Source organism: Diceros bicornis, chromosome 4 (assembly GCF_020826845.1).
Source record: "Diceros bicornis minor isolate mBicDic1 chromosome 4, mDicBic1.mat.cur, whole genome shotgun sequence".
Classification (NCBI taxonomy): domain Eukaryota; kingdom Metazoa; phylum Chordata; class Mammalia; order Perissodactyla; family Rhinocerotidae; genus Diceros; species Diceros bicornis.
Genome location: NC_080743.1, coordinates 91,362,323 through 91,380,085, shown reverse-complemented (window position 1 = coordinate 91,380,085; position 17,763 = coordinate 91,362,323). Strand labels below are relative to the sequence as shown.

The following is a 17,763-nucleotide window of genomic DNA, read 5'->3' as shown; positions in this document are numbered from 1 at the left end:
CTGCAAAATGTTTTAACATTTAACATCCATTTACAAACATTTATTGGGCACCTCTTATGTGTCACACACTGTAAATATTGAGAATTCAGGAATGAGTGACAAAGATATGGTTTTGGATATCAGAGACTTGTACATTCCAGTGGGGTTATTATTATTGAGGGATCATGTCATAAAAGACAAATATAATGAGCAAATTCCAACTTAAGTTCCTTAGTTGGCTGAAATAGAAGTATGCATTTGAATTATGTGTTTATCACAAAATCCCAGGTCCTCCTACCTCTCCTAACCTTTGTCTCAAACTCATCCATCCCATGGCACCTAAAATAGCCTTTGAATAAATAGGTTTCTTTTCAAGCTAAAGCTAAGTCAATAATTCACTTCTGGATCCCTAAAGGTACTTATTTGAGTCTGCTCTCTATACAGCCAAAGAGAGTATTCATTAACATTTGGGAATCCAGTCTGGGGAAAATTCAATTAAAAGGTATTCTTTATATTTTTTAATCTAAGAATTCTCTTCTAGGCCCCCAGGTTACTTGCTGAGCTCTGCTAATCTATAGTGCTTCATTAGTATTTATGAGCTTCACTTTATTAGCATTTCCAGGAAACAATCAAATACCTCCTTGGTGGTATGAATTAAAAGTTAGAGCTTCCATGGAATGTTTTGCAAAAGGAGCCATACTCTGGGCCTTAGAAATGCAGTCTGGGAGACCCCATCCTTTTGTTGGCTCTCAAGTATTGGGAACACTGTTTGAAAGATAATTCATCTATTCTTGTAAAACCACCAATAGGTGTCAACCAACTTGCTTGTTTGATTGTGGCTGTGGGTTTGGGTGTGAGGATAGAGAAGAGGGGAAAAGTTACTTTCAGTTTCCCTGAAACCAAAAATTATTCATCTCTATATTCTATATTCTTAGTAGTATCTAGCTGGGGAGAGAGTCATTTGTTCATTCTTTCTTCTAACAAGCTTCTGTCTGCCTGTGTGTGAGGTGCTGATGGAGAACAGTGATCCTGGAGCCAGAGACCTGGGTTTGAGCCCTGGTCAACTCTCGTGATCTTGGTGAATTGCCGAACCTCAGCTACAAAATGAAGCTAATAAGCTTCCCTCGTAATCGTGTTGTGAGGATTAAAAGAGCTCAATATATTTAAGGCAGTTTGTAAACTGTAAAATACTACAAAATATCATCTATAAAATAATGGGTTATCTCCACATAACAATGGACTAATTCTAGCCTTGAGCTTTTCTTCCGCATGCCATACCTTCAAGCCCAGTCCTCATTGCCAAAGAACCATGGGCCCCACTCCATGCAAAGGGAAAGGGCTTCACAGGTAACCTGCCTGCTTATGGCTGGTCTGCAGGTCTGTGGCTGTAATTCTAGACTCTGGTATCCAGCAACAGGGATGGAGAAGGGTCACTTGGGGAATATCTGATGCTGTCTGGAGGATTATCGAGCTCATAAAGTCAGGCCCAGGGGAACACTTAGACCTCTGCAGGCCCCAGCCTCCTTCCTAGGCTTTAGAACCCCTGGAAGTGTACAGTGATGGGTCCTTCCACAGGGAGGTCTGATCCATCCCTGTGAGCCCAGAGCTGCTCCAGAGTTGTGTCCAGGGCTGGCCCTCAGCCTGGTGTTCCTTCTGGAGCTCCCCAAACAGGGGGCGGGGCATTCTACTTTGCACCAGCCTCTCACTGATCCTGTTTATTAGATGAAGTAATACATGTAAAGCTGTAGAATAGTGTCTGTCAGATTGTAAATGCTTTCTAGAAATGCTCATGATAAGGATTATGTTGGTACCTAATCAAAATCCCTGAGACAGACTCCAGAGTGACCTCCAAATGGTCCAAATCTTTAGCCTTCTTGAAGGGTGAAGTGGGGTGAGGCAGGAGGCTCAGGTCTCTCTCAGAACCTTAAGATTCCTTTCCTGCAGCTGCAGACTCCTGGGTACATTTGGGGGGGCCATCTCACAACTGAAAGTTTGGGCTGAGACCTCCCCTGGGGCCTCTTCTCAGATGCCTCCACTGAGCCTCGTTGTGCTTGCTTTACCTCTGCTCCCAAGGATCTCGGATGGACTTCTGGCCAGGCTGGCTGCTCAGAGTCACCAAGGGAGTTAAAGATGCAGATTCCTGGGCCTCACTCCCAGAGACCCTGATTCAGTAGGTCTAGGGTGGGCCCAGGAATTTATCTTTGTAATAAACAGCCTGAGTATTTCTGGAGAATTGTCAGGTTCAAAAACTGTTGTATAGGCAAGCTGAGCAGATGAGCCTCTGCTGTGAGCACAGGAGCCCGTGTCGAATGAGGGGTGGACCTTGGGTGAGGGGAGGTGGGGAAGAGGTTGATCTTCACGCACAGCAGCATCACGGCCTGCTGCGGGAGCCTCCTCCAGCCTTACTTCTGGACCTTGTATATAGGGCATCTGGGCCAGAACCACTTGCCTGGACATAACGATTTGATGCAACAGACATTCACTGAACCCTCACTATGCATCCGGCCCTGTGCGTTCAGACCCTGAGCACCTCCCCGTCTAGCAAGGAGGAGACACACAAGTAGCTGGAGGAGAACGTGATGAGTCCTGCGGTCCGGTTCTGGGTAAAGGGATGTGGGAGCGGCGCAGGGGAAGGAGGAAGCGACTCAGCCTGGAGAGGGCTAAGGGAAAGAGACTAAAAGGAAATGACAGTCAGGACGCGTGTCTGCTCATCATTGGGTCACTGACAACTTGGGGAGCACTTATTAACCGGGAGCACTAGTGGGGACTGTGTTGGGTCCTGGGTATCCAGGAACAAGCAGACCAGATCCCTGTCCTTTTAGTGCTCCAAGTCTAGTGGGAAGCAAACACTCATTAAAGAACCCCACAGACAGATGTGAAAGTATAATATGGAAAGTGCTTTGAAGGAGAAGCCCGATGCTACGAAAGTGAGTAATGCCCATCAGGGAGGGATGGGCAGGCTCGAGGTGGGCATGACTTAGCCAGGATCTGAATTACAAAAACTGCAAACACATGGCCAGTGGGTCTGAAAAGTCTCAGAATACAGAATAAACTTATTTAAAGCATTTTCAAGTAATATGCAAGTAATATGCTTTTCTTCAAGCCTCAGATACCTTTTCAGGTGAAGTGCCTCTAAATTTAAAGCACTTAGTTCAATTGTTAATACACCATAAAGTGTCCCCCCAAAGTCTGGAAACACAGGGAAATAATGATTTATTGTGCTTTTTTCCAGAGGAACAAGTGGACCCATTGCTTCTCCTGAAAATGACCTGGAAGGATACTGTGGCTTAATGCAGCAGCAGCAGCGAGAGGGGTGACAGTGGGGAGACACAAGGCCCTCGAGGCAGACAGCCCCACACCCACAAGGCCTTCTAAGCCATGTTAATGGCTGGTGTAGGCTATAAGAGCCATGGAGTTTTAAGCAATGAGGGGAATAATCCACCTGTGTTTCGTAAAGAACACTGTCACTGAGGTGAGAGGGAACAGATTGACGAGGCAGGAGTGGGAGGAGACAATTACAGTTGTTCAGGGAAGATGGCAGCTGGGATGGGGCGAGGGTGGCGGTGGAGGGTTGGACAAGTGGCCTGACTCGGGTGTTCTCCAGCGGATGTAGCGGGAGGGACATGAGGAAGTGTCCCTGGGCTGGGCTCTGCTCTCGCTCTGCTAGGCCTAGTTTCCCCTCAGGTCTCGAGTCTGGCATATTTTATTTTTTCTAAAACAGGAATCCCATCACACAGTCTCTACCTGACTCCCTACCATCTCTCCAGGGGGTTTAAAACATCTTATTCAGCCCCAGGCCTCTGTACCCTACCTGCCCAAACCTTGCCCCAGCTCTCAAAACCACCCTGAGTCCTTGCAAAATCCTTGTGGTTATGATAATATCACACACTTCCAAAATCGAGGCTCTCTGGCAGCGAGGGCAGGAGTGGAACCTCAGTCAGTAATTATTAACTCTGCCGCTCTGGGTATATATTTTCTCGACTGCTCTCACCTTGCTAACCTAGCATGCTCAGATACCCTCTCATAGATGTAAGTACTGTTTTGTACAAAAATTGTCAGATTGCAGCAAATAATCTGCTTGTAGAATATTATGTGTATAACTTAAACCTGGCTCTAGGGATGATGAAATAGATATCTGTATTTTCCCCAATTTAATTAATTACTTCAGGTAACTAGTCCAAATACAAAGTTGGAGCCTCATTTTTTTTCCCCCAGAGTATAGATATATGGTGTGTAACTAGATATTGAGGATTAGAGGAAAATAGATAGTATTTTCCCTCAGAATCAGTGTTATAATTAGGGTTGCAATTTTGAACAAAAGCACAAATAGATCATCAATATAGAAATGATTAAGGCACCATGGTTATTAAAAATAATAAAATGATGCTTTAGCGTATAGACATTCTGAATTAGAAGAATCCAGAGATGGATCATCTGGTTGGGTTCCCTACTTTATTGATAAGGAATCTGGCACCAAAAGAGGTTGCGACTTGCTGGAGGTGACACAGTTGACAACTGGTGGAGTGAGGGCCAGAACCAATGTCTTCTGACTCCCAGCACCCCTCCCGCCAGGTCTCCGCTATAAAAGTCCTTAAAAATAATCATTGAGGCACTTGACAAGATGTCCACCACATCCTCGTCCTGGGCACAGACTAGATGACACTTCTCAGCCCCCTTACATCTCTGTGGGGCCATGTGACTGAGTTCTGACCAAGGAAATGTGGGCCCGGTTCCTGAAATCTCCCCCAAAGTCCTCCATGTTCTCTCTCTGCTTGCTCAGTGGCTGCCCAGATGCAAAGGACCCACAGGAGGACTCCAAGGCCCCTGGGATAGCAGAGATGGGAGGTGTTCCTGGATGACTGCATGGAGCACAGCACTCTGCTGATCACAGTGAACAGTGGAATGAGTGAGAAATGAATCTTTGTTGGGTGAAGCCACTGAGATTTAAGGATTATTTGCTATAGCAATTAGCCTATCGTGACTAATACAAGTGACAAAAAGCTAATGTTGGTAATGATGATAACAAATATACAGTGAGTTCAACAACTCTCCACTGGTGCAGTTTTGACCCAAGCAGGGTTTAGCTAAATGCTTCAGAGCACTGGTTCTGGGACCAAATATGCTGAGTTCGAATCCTGACTCTGCTACTCCCTAACTGTATCGCATTGGGCAGGTTACTTAACCTCTCTTTCTGGGGTTCAGTTTTCTCATTTTTAAAGTGGAGTTGATAACAATAGGCTGTTGTAAAACTAAATGAGTCGGTAGATGTTGAGCCTCTCAGAGCTGAGCCTGGTGATAAATGTGAGCCCTTATTATCTGACCCCAAACAAACAGGCTAGCCAAAATAAACATCCCCCGTTTCCTTAGCTAATGGTGATTTTTTTTTGCCTTTTTAGAATTTGGGATGGTTCTGGAGTCATGACTTTGATTATATAGGTCTTCTTTAAAAGGAACTTTTTCTTGTTTCTCTGGTTTTCCTGTAGTAAGGTCACTCTTTCTAAATTATTCCATTCATCATTCTTTTTCAAAGCAACCATTTCAGAACTAAAATATGTACAGGCATTACTCAGAAGCAGCATTATGAGGATTTGGATACAGTCTCTTCACTCTCTCTCTGTGGGTCGCATAACATTGGGCAGAGTGGGACATCCCCACCAAACTGTCCCTTTGTCTCCTCCCTCCCTCCCTTCTTTCCTTCTGCTACTGTATTTAATGCTCCTAGTATGTGTCAGCTCCTGTCCGAGGCTCTGCGGATGTAGTAGTGAAAGACACAGATGTGGTAAAGCTGCGTACTTTCTACAGGGAGAAGGTAGAGAATAAACAAGTGCACAAACAAATAAACCAAGACATGTTGTTAGTGCTAGAAAGGAAATAATTGGCGTGGCCTCTGAGTAGGTGACTTCCAACTGAGATTTGAGGATGATAAGCACCCAGTTGTGCACAGCTAGGGGAAGGGCCTTCCAGGGGGCAGGAACAGCAGGGTGAAGGCTCTGCAGCAGGGAAGGGCTTGGCACGCTCTGGGAGAGAGGGAAGCCAGTGCTGCTGGGGCCAGGAGCACTGAAGGCGAGGCAGGGTTCAAGCCAGGCAGCTCTGGTGGTGTGAGCATAGAGAGCAGAGGGTGGAGAAGCAAAGACAGGGCCCTGAGAGGTACAGCTGCCCTCCTCTTCATCCCCATTGTTATTGCCTTTGTCTGAGCCTCACACGGGTCTCTAGTTTTTTCTTCCTCCAATTCATCTTTCATGGGCCCCCTGTTTAGCCCCTCTTTGGCTCTTCATCGCTTACATGATAATGACAACTCCTGAGCAAGGAGGACGAATCGCTTGTGAGCTGGTCCCTCCCATGATCCCAGCCTCATCTCCCACCACCACCCCTAGTGCCACATTTTCCTTAAGTCCTCCCAAACGTTCCCGCTCTCTCCCACTGTCATGCTTTGGCACATGCTGTTCCCTCTACCTGGAACCTCTCCTCACCTTCTTTCCTGGTCTCTTCACGGGAGAACTCTTTGTCCTTCAAGCCTCTTCTGGGAGGTCTTCTGTGACAATCAGTCTTCCACTCCCAACCTCCCCAAATAGATTTCTTTCTCTTCTGAACTCTCATAGAGCCAGGAACCCACAATAGCCTTTATCTTATTGTATTATAATTACTTCTTTTCTTTGAAAAATTAAAAGAATACAGAAAAGTACAAGGGGTCATATATATTAATATTTTACATATATTAATATATATATAGTACTTGTTGACTTGTTTCGCTCATACTCACTGCAAGCTCCTAAATAGCAGTGCTTCTCACTCATCTACATGACCTGACAGTCATACAGCTCTATGCCTATCACACGAGAGGGGCTCACAAAGATCTGACGAATGAATGAATTTTCAATGCTTGGACTAAACAGAAGACTGATCATGTGTCCTTGGTTTCCCCCTGTTATGGGTTGACTTGTGTCCCCCGCCCCCAAAATTTATATGTTGAAGTCCTAACCCCCAGTACCTCAGAATGTGACCTTATTTGGACACTGCGTTTTTGCAGATGTAATTAGTTAAGATGAGGTCATACTGGAGTAAAGTGGGCCCATAATCTAACATGACTGGTGTCCTTATCAAAAGGGGAAATTTGGACATAGAGATAGACATGCATAGAGGGAAGACAATGTGAAGAGACATTTAGAGAAGATGGCTGTTTACAAGCCAAGGGAGAGGCCTGGAACAGATCCTTCCCTCACAGCGTTCAGAAGAAATCAATCTTACCAACGCCTTGATTTCGGATTTCTAGCCTCCAGAACTGTGAGACAATATATTTCTGTTGTTTAAGCCAGCTAGTCTGTGGTACTTTGCAACAGCCCCAAGATACTAATATACCCCTTTTGCTTCACCCCTGCCTGCCCCCCATGAGCTGGTCCCACGGGCTCAATCTCCAAAATATATCCCAAATCCATCCACTTCTCTCCATTTCGTGGCCAGGTCTCCATCATCTCTCACCTGGATTACTGCCATAGCTTCCCAAGTAGTCTCTGGTTCCACTCTTCCCTCTCTATAGCCTGTTCTCCCTCCCCGCCACACCTCCACTCACCACTACTTCCCAGTGCTTGTAGAGTGCAATCTACACTCCTTGCCATACCCCACAAGTGCCTCCATCATCTCGCCCTGCCTCCTTCTCTAATCTCATCTTGAACCCCCTTCTCACTCACTGCACCCTGGACACATCTACTTCAGGACTGTCCACCCCTCAGAACCTTGTTTGTCCCTTTGGTACAATAGCTCTCAGATATGGGTGTGACTGACTACTCATAACACTCAGAGCTCAGCTCAAATGCATTTCCACTCAAATGTAATCTCAGCTCAAATGCATTTCCACTCAAAAGTACCTCATCAAGAGGACTTTCTTAACCAAGTAATCAAAGAAGCCCAGCCCCCAGGCAACCTCTACCACACCAGCCTGTCTTACTGCCTTTGTAGCACTTCCCCCTCTGAAACTTCTCATTCATATATGATGCTCTTGTCACTGTAGTTTACACATTTATTGACTGTCTTCCTGCACTGGAAAATGAACTCGATGAGAGCAAGGCCCTTGCCTGTCTTATTCTGTTTGGAGGCCCAGAGTCTGACATGTAGCTGAATGAATGAATGAAGTCATGCCAGTTAACCCAAGGGTCCGGAAAGAAAAGAGACCTTGAAAAAATGTTAATCAGTCAACCCAGGTCATTGGGGAGAAAGAACAGGTGCAATAAAGGGCATAGAAAAGTGGCCATTAGTCACATCTGTGGCCAGACTTTGATGACAATTACCCACCATTTAGCCCACGGTCTGGCCAAGTAACTCATTTAAGGAGGAAATAATGATCAAGAAAATCCCATATTACTGAAAGCAGTTGGGAGTGGGGGGGGGGTGCTTTATTAGCTCCTAAATAATCACCTACCTTCCTTTTGCTTGGTTACAAAGAGCTCATTGTAGCTGGGACTTGCTGATAACAAGGGATCTTTTCCTAATTACTATATGCTGTATTTCAGGTTCAGCAGAAAAGAAAATTAAAAAGCTCCATTTCACTCCAGGTTCAAATGAGTCAATCTTTCAATAAATCAAGTATTAATTAAGCTATACTAGGAAATACAGGGGAGGTGAAAGATACCCTCTCTCTACTCAAAGACGATACCAGGGAAATAATCAGAGAATAGTTTAAGAACCATGAAAAGAGTTTAAAAGGTTTTCATTTGGGCTTTCTCTGACTTGCTGGTATGGAAGGCCTAGAATCTTGAGCTCCTTTATTCTCCTTTATTCTTTCTCCTTCCCTCTTGCCTTCCTTTTCTCTCATCCCTAATTACATTGTCTCCAAAGGGTCCATGCCATAGACTCTGTGAATAATTAGCTTTTTTTCAGTCACCCCTAGGATTAGTCACTAGAAATTGTGTCTCTCTGATACTCTGAAAATTCCAACTGTGCTAAATGGGATTGAGTACAATCTCTCTATCCTGTTAGCAAGTCAACAACTTCCTCATATTTATATCCCTAGATCATCAAGGAAGTTTCCTGATTTTTCTTCTCCTAAACCAGAAAACATACAGTCAAGAATTTTGCCTCCTCCACTAACATGGGTGTGGAGTCTGGGCAACATTCACTTAAGCTCTTTGAGTTCAGTTTTCTCTTCTGTAAACAGAGATATCAGCACATTTCTCAGAGGGCTAGATGCTGTGTCCACTGTGCTATATCGTTGTATCCTCAATACCTAGCACGGTGCCTGGGAGAAAGTGGGCTGGCAATAAGCATTTGTTGAATGGATGAATGAATGAGTGAGTGAATGAATGCACTGCTGGGAGAAATAAATGAGATAATGTGTGTAAAGCATGTAGCCTAAGTACATGTCACACAGTGGGTGCCTTAAAATTGCCTCGAAAACCATATAGCACTATATTTGTTATTATACTATTCATACTGTGTGAAAGGTGGAAACATCCATTTTTTAAAGAATTATTTTGTTCTAACCAGAGTTTGATCAATTTTTCACTGAACTGGCCCAAAGAGTGAATTAGCCAACTGCTAGGGCATCAGGGCAGAGACATTTGCCTTTCCCCTGCTTCCCTTCTTAACTTGATCTCCATCCATTCCCAGCTGTGGCTGTCTTCCCCCCACCGCGCCCAGGCCTGAGGATCTAGTTCCTGGGGGTGTCTTGTTTTGTCCCTCACTATCATCTTTCTCCTCATTTCAGCTGCAGTGCTCGCTGTTTTCCTCTGACTGGCCTCTTCTCACACAGCTACCTCAGGAGGCCAAAGCCTCATGACAGAGGGTTGGCAAAACATCTTATCACTTCTCACAGGAACAGGGACTCATCTGTTGAGTCAAAAGCCACCATTTGTTGCACAATTAGGAAGTGCACAACTCTGTGTATGTAATCAAGGCTTTATAGACATGGCCTCTTTCACCAACTCAGGAGGTGGGGCTTTTATCCCCATTATACAGATGATGAAACTGAGGCTATCAGAGATTACGTAATTTGCCCTAGGCCATGGAGCTACTAAAGTGCAGAAGAGGTTTGACTTTAGTCCTGAGTCCGAAGATCCTGCTGTAACCACAATGCTAGACAGCCGCCATTCTCAGGAGGCTGAGGACTTCAGTCTCTGGACCTTCTCTTCTTGGATGATAGGGTGTTCATTCAATTAGTCATCCATCAAACACTGGAAAGCCTGCCGTGTGTGCACACCCTATGGATACACTCCTGATTAATTAAGATGTCTTCTGTGACCTCAGGGAGCTCCCATTTTAATAGGACCAAAAATGTAAGAAGTGCAGAGCAATAGCACATATGACAGTGGGTGCTGGGGACCTAAGGGCATAAAACTCCTGTGAGTGCTCACTGGCAGTCCAGGAGCTATAGCCAACCCACAGGCACTTTTATTTTATTTTTTTGCCACCTCTGATTTCATACAAAATTCTCAACATTTAGCTAGTCCTAAAATTTGGCCATACTAACCTCCCACATAGCCACAATCTGCTGGAGCTTTAGAAGGGCCTACGCTCTCCCCACCCCACACCCTAGTCCCACCCTGCCGGCTTCACACGCCTGGTCCCTGTCTCGTCACCTACCTGCTCCCTGGAGGCATGTGAAGCTTGCAGCCCCTGGACTGTAGGCCCCCGCCGCAGTAGGGACTACCTTACCTCTTCCTTGTGCTGTTATCTACATTGGGGGAGCCACACAGGGGGCTTAAAAAAGGGAAATGAGGACAAAAGGCAAACGACAAGCCTTACTTTCCAGCTGTAACCTCCAGTTTGATGGACTGACCCTGGTCTTTGGCTAATCAGACAAAGGATAAGGATGAAGGATGTTTGCAGGAGGAATTAATACATATCAGAATGTTCCTGGGCGCAATACAAGAGGCTGGCAGAGGGGTGCAGTGGGAGGAATATTAAGCTGCGAGTCAGAGGACCCAGTTCGAGCTCTGGTTCAGTAGTCCTCCAAGCCCCTGACCTTGGGCCAATCAGTTAAGCTTCCTGAGCCCTTTCCTCATCTGAGAAATGAGGCTATTACTGTCCCAGATATCTCTTCAGATTGTTGCGAAGAACAGACAAGACACGTGAAAGAACACTGAGAAGGAAAGATTGCAATCTAAGTGAAGGTAGTGGCATGTTAAAGGATTATATTAAAAAGCTGAATTAAAGCTAAAATTAGAACCCTGAGCTTCTCTTACTGATGTAGCCCTGCACCCTCCTCACCCCTCCCCTCCCTTCCCTCACTGGTCTTTTATGAATCAGTCATTAGGAGCTACATTTCCAATTTGGAGAATTTATGGGCACACCCTCCGACACTGCTCACGCTTGTGTTTGCCGTCTGTATATATCCCATCTGACCACATCCTGGTCGTAGTGCTAATAAAACCTGTAGCCATGGTTACAGTGAAATACCTGGGTTATTCAGCTCTCATTTTCACTCTTCAAAACTATTTGGTAAAAGACCTTGGAGCCGATTTTTGTGGGTGTCGTAAGGCACCTCGGGAAAGTTTTATTTTTGGAAAGTGTGAGCGAGGCTCTGAGGTCATCCTGGAGTTAGGAGCGGCTGCAGAGGGCAGTGCTTCTCTGTTCCACACATAAAGGGAAGGCTCTGTGGCCGACTCCAACAACCGATGTTTAAATCTTCAAACGTCATATCCTCTTGGAGGGAAAGAGTGTTTTTTGAAAAAGCAAGGAGACAACCAGGCACTTGTGTGATTCAGGGTCTCCCATGCAAGTGGCAATTAAAAAACAGATCTTAAATTTAAAGTTGCGTAATTCTCTTTAATATTAGAGAAGAGAACTTAGAGTTCTGAAAACTTTGCAGCAATAACCGAATGACTGACTTATTTATTTTTCTCAGTGGTGGTGGCGGGGAGAGGTTTATAGGCTGGAATAGTTGAAAACTAATGGAGTGGCGAGAATATACAATTATGAAACTCAAAAGTAATACAGATATGGTTTATTTTCCTTTCCATTTCTTCCCTTCATTTAATGTTAACAAAAGTTCAAGGCAATTAAAAGCCAAAAGCTACCTTATTGTAATATTAAGGCTTAAAATGTAAAGGCCAAATCATAGAGAGAGGGAGCAGACACATTCTCATTCCACTCCTAGCTCCCCCTGCTGAATGTACAGGGGAGAATATTGCAGATTCACCAGGCTTTGGGCCGCAAGCTCAGTCCTGGAGGGCAGGTTGTGCAGAAGGGTTGATGCTGCTGGAGGATGAACCTCCACTTCCCGGCTGCACAGGTTTAAAGCCACATCCTTAATATTGCGTGCAGAGTTTTTTTTTTGGTGAGGAAGATCAGCCCTGAGCTAACATCTTTTTGCTGAGGAAGATTGGCCCTGAGCTAACATCCGTGCCCATCCTCTTCTATTTTACATGTGGGACACCTGCCATGGCATGGCCTAATGAGCAGTGTGTAGGTCTGAACCCAGGATCCAAACCTGTGAACCCCGGGCCACCAAAGGGGAGCATGTGAACTTCACCACTATGCCACCGGGCCGGCCCCCAGATATTTTTTTTTACACTTATGAATGCAGTGAATGCAGAGGACATATATGAGTGCACTAAAATATTTATTGAGCACCCACTCAGGCAAGCAGCACCCACTTTTTTTTTTGCCTCAGCACCCTCTTTCTTCGATACAGACGACATTGGCTCAGTCTGGTCAAATGCAACTTTAGGTGCCTCGGTGCAAATAGATTGTTACCCCTAAGCTCCTGTTATAGAGAAATCCTAGAACTGCCACTGGCTTCACCCATCCCTGAGACCCTCAGTTTGCCAGCCCTCACCCCGAATCATCTCCCTCTCCACCTCTGGAATGCCCCTCCCCAAGGAGGCTGCAGGTATTACTGCACATATGCAATCTGGGAGTAAGGATGCAAGAAGCTGCTTAAGCTGGGGATTGCAGGGGGCTGGGGTGCCCCGTAGATACTAACGTGTACAGTGTACACACACACACACACACACCCCCTTCCCTTGGCCCCACCCCCTCACTCCTCTTCATCTACCACCTCGGCTCCATCCTGGCCTGGAGACCTCAAAGCTTTATGGAAGACTCTCTGGAAAGTACCTGGGGCCACTGGGAGGTGGAGGGATGGAGGGAGAAGCCAGAGAACTCAGACCCGGTCTCCCAGCTCTCCACATGGAGACTAGACTGCCTGCAGGCTCCGTACCAGCCTTTAGGCTTTATCTCCCATTGGCAGCCCAGAATACGTTTTTTTATCAGACCGACCCTCAAAGTATCAGGGTCTTGAAGACATAGGACGTTGGGTAGGAAAAGTTTGATAGAGCCAAACGGTCTGAATGTGTGGCCCTGCCTCTGCTGGTTAGAAGGCAGGGGAGGGTCCTAGAGATGGGGGTTGGCTTGGAGCAGCCAGAGAAGAGGTGGATGTCCTTGTAATGCTCTAATAGGGGTAGGCAGTTCTGCTCCTCCGTGGAAAGCCAGCTCTGGCTTTGGCTTTTATTTGGTTTTATTTGTTTATGCTCTTGTAGGTTTTCATATGAGCTGAATTCTTGGCTAAAAGATAGCCTGGGAACCAGTAGTGTAGGGGAAGCTCAGAGACTCTGGTATGAGAAGTGGGTTCAAATTCTCACCTGTGACTTCCTCAGCATATACTTGGGAAGGTCATTCGGTTGCTCTGGTCCTCAGTTTCTTCATCTCCAAAATGGGGGAAAATCTGGAAGAATACACAGGAAAGTGATAGCATGTGTTGCCTCTACGGAAGGACACTGGGGGCTGGGCTGGGAGACTGGCTGCTCTCAGTCCTGCGGTACAATTCTGAAGGTTTGATCATATGCACACACTTGTTAAAGTAAACAAACAACTGGAAGTGAATGCCTGCCTCACAGGGTCCTTGTGTCAAAGCAGACAATGCGTGTGAATGTGCTCCGAGGCTGTTAGGAACTGTACGAGTATTTAGTATCATAATTGGTGTTATTCCGGGCAGATGTAGGGACATGGTAAAAAACATCACTCCTCAATTCTGCCAGGTAGTCAAAGAGGGCTGAATTCTTGGGAAATTTGCTCCCCTGCCGGGAAGTCTTCTTGCCTCCAACCCAGAACGGATGGATGGAAACCCCCTCCCACCCCCACCCCTACCTGGTGGCTCTTTCACCTGGCTGTGTAGTGGTGCTGGGCAATCTGGATCCTCCACATGCCCAAGTGACCCCAGGTTTCCAAGGGCTAGCCGAGCACGTCCACCCTGCTGAGCAAGTTCTGACAAGCACATTCCATCCTTTGCCAGGAGGTGGTGGAGCAGTGCTGTGAGCAGAGGGCATTTGCGGCTGCCCTCTGATTGACCCCAGGTGGGGGTCGGGAGGTTTGTATAGAATGTGTGTGGGTCTCCCTTAGGTTGTTTCCCGGGTCACTATAATAAAAATAACGCTGCAAACACATTGTTCTTTATACATGAAGAGGCTAATTGTACTAATAGCAATTATTTGCATCAATAAAATATGCCGTTTGAGTTATTTTTCCTGTAGTTACATATGGATTTCATTTCGAGAAGTATTAGTTAAGTACCTACTATGCGATCAATATAGTGCTAAGGGGAAAGAAGACGTGGATGAACTGGTTCCTTTCCTAAGAGGGTTTCTGAATGAAACTTAGACACCATGAGTCCGGCCAGGTGAGAGGGCAAGTCCCTGAGTCCCCAAGCCTCAGGTTCCTCATCTGTAAGACGGGAAGATGATAATCACACTGACTTCATCACCACCCAGTGTTCTTGCGAAAGTCAAATAATAATATACATGAGAGTTCTTTACAAACTGAAAATGCTCTGCAAAATTTAATTTTCAAAAGCTATAATAGCAATTAAAGGCTAAAGTAAATATCAGAAAGTGCGAAAATGCTTGACCAGTAGAAAGGAGAGGGATCAACCTTGGATTCGGTTTTAAGGCGGAGACTGCGTGGAGGAGATGGAGGTTGTGCTGGTCCTGTGTTGCATGTTATAACCTGGAGGGTTGGGCATTCGAGGCGGGTCGAAGAAGAGAAGTTGGGGTGAGCTAGATAGGATGGGAAAGCAAGAGCAAAGGAACAGAGAGCAGCACACAGAGAGTTTGGGACTGCGATGGCAGTGAAGAAACCTTCTGGGCAAGAGTGAGGAATGAGGTGGTACAGGCAAAGTTGGTGACCTTACAGAGGGGTTGGAGGGCCTAACACAGGTTGGTGTAAGGGACCCCCGGGAGGCCCCGAAAGTTGGTGAGCAGAGGAGATAGAGCAGCATCAATGTTTCCAAGGCCACATTCTCTTACCTGATTCTCTCATAATTCAAAGTGTGCCTTGGCCAGAGCTCAGGATTATGCAGGATTAAGCCCCACCCCTGGGCTCAGTAATCACAATTATTACAATAAAAAAAAAAACCAAACCCTTTTATTAATAGCATGCTTTCTCCCTTAGACAAAATCTGATTATGAACTGAAACAAAATATCACCAAACCAATCAGAAGGAAACTGCTCTTTATCTCCAGATCCCTGGGGAATGGGGGCGGGAGGGAGATAAAGACTCTGACGCAATCACTGCTGCAGTCTTCCAGCTGCTGCACGACTGGCCTGGCGCTTGTTTATGAGAGGGAAAGACCTGTCAAAGACCCTGCACTTACAACTCCTCTTACTTTTTTAAAGGTTCTGCAAACATTTCTTCATTCAATCCACAGTAATGTGAGGAGGGGAGGGAGTTCTTGCCCTATTTCACAGATGAATAAATGACAGAGCAGAAATCTGTTCAAAATTTGTTTAAAGTTGCAAGGCTGGTTAGTGGCCCAGGGCACACTGGGTTCTAGTTTTCCGGTTTCCCAGCGAGATGCTCTCCTCAATACACTAATTCCTAAAAAGCAACAAGAGAGGAGTGAATAAAGGCATCTGGTCACTTTTCAGTTTACAAAGCCTTCTGTTTCTCAGACTACGTGAGATTTGGGGTCCCTCTCTTGCTTTGGGGCCTCACACAAGCTTCTTTATCTGGAACCCCCAACTATCCCCCAACTCTACCCCAACCACTACAGCCGAATCTCCTGGCCTCTATTTGCTTAAGTCTCAGCTGAAACATCGTTCCCCTTGGGAAACTCCTGTGACCTCATTAAGGTGAGAGCTCCTGCCCTGTGCTCCCACTGTCCCTACACCATCACCACAGTCCAGACCCTGCTTTAGGCTAATCGTTTATTTAATCATCTTTCTAGAGGGAATCTATTCCTGTCACAACATCCTCAACATCTGGGACATCTTTTGCCTTTGGAAAATATTTGCTGACTTAATGAATGAACATTTTTATAGATGAGGAAACTGAGACTCATTGAAATTAAATACCCAAGGTCTCATAGCTAATCAAGGATGATGTTGCAATTCTTCCTCCTATAAATATGCAGTGCTCGTTCCACTCTGCCACCCTGGTTTCTGGGTTCACACGCAGCATTGCAGTCAAATAGAAGAAGATATTCAGGGAAAAAAAAATCCACCAATTGAAACTTCAACTTTCTGGATTTGGTGAACACTTTCAGCCTGGGCTCAGTGTGCCCAGACGGCGGGTATTCTTGGGCATTCCAGAGCACAGGCACGCTCGGCAGGTGCCTTTTGGTGACTGGCTGCTTTTGAATGTCCAGTGAGGCTGTCAGCGGCAAGAACAGAGATGACAGCAGTAAGACCTGACTACAAAGATCGCTGGCCTCAAAAGGAGATCAGACTTGGGCTCACGGGGTGCCCTGTTGAATATTACAATTACATCACTTGAAAGTGAGACTGTCGCCATGTTGTTGGAAAGCCCTGGCTGGCTGTGTTCCTGACACATTTTGGTGTTCATGAATTGATATCATTTCCTTTGGTAATTTCTGGTTGCCAAGCCAATTGAGTAGAGAATGCGTGTGTAGCACGCAGTTACTCACTACTTCACTGTTATTATTGCAAAAGGCTCTGCCTGTTTTACCCCAGAGGAAGGAACTCTCTTTGTTGGCTTTTTTCTTCCTCGCCTGAGCCTGAGTTCTTGATACAATTGAGGCCGAGGAGGCCAAGAACTGCCATCTCCGCTCTCTGCAGAATAGTGGCAGACAATTCAATTCAGTGCACATTTGTTGAATACCTACTCTGTGCACAAGGAACTTTTCTCTTTTTTAAGGCTGTCCAGATTATGCTGCCTAACAAGTAGTAGAAACCTGCCACCTACTTGGGTAAGGGATTCCAAATTGAACTAAAAATACAGACTGTGAAGTCAAGGAATTTATTTCTTGTTGGGGAAATGGATGCACAGGAGAAGAACTATAAAGCATGAATAGATAAGGGTCTCAAGGGAAATGCAAACAAATAGTTATGGGAGCAGCAAGGAGGAAGCTGTTAATTCCATGAGGAATCTAGGCAAGGCTTCAAGGAGGGCATGATTTGAGTTGGCACCTGCAGGGAGAATGGGATGATTAAATGCAGGGAGGATGGGAGCGAAGGCATTCCAGGCTGCTCGGGAAAGCACAGCTGGCTCAGAGAAAGAATCCAATCAAGGTGGCCCAGGCACCGGCCCAGATCTCGAGCCTTCCAACGTCCCATTGTTACCACGGCAACACTCAAACAGCTCACTCCAGCCCAGCCCTCCCTCCGTGCTTTCCTAGCCAGCTGCTCTAATCCAGGGCATTCCAGGGGCCTGGCCCATGGGGAGGGCTCCGCAAGGTTGTGGCCTGAGGAGGAGGGCTGCTCCTGGGAAACTCTCTCTCCCTCCTCACTTTCTCACCTATTATGACTTGAATGTCCAGGGATAGGGCTGGGGGGTGGCTGATGACGTGCTGGGCCCAAGGACCTTCAGGGGACGTTTTTCATGTTTGACCATGAAGG

General features: G+C 46.0%; 1 protein-coding gene across 3 annotated transcripts in view; it reads right to left on the bottom strand.

The window, feature by feature from the left end:
* Nucleotides 1-17,763, bottom strand: part of KIAA0040 (KIAA0040 ortholog) — a 38,802-nt gene that overhangs the window by 9,887 nt on the left and 11,152 nt on the right. For all 3 annotated transcript variants that reach the window (XR_009219861.1, XM_058540014.1, XM_058540015.1), the window contains exon 2: nt 13,554-13,636. The gene's annotated coding sequence lies outside the window, so the exon portion shown is untranslated. The remainder of the gene's footprint in view (nt 1-13,553; nt 13,637-17,763) is intronic.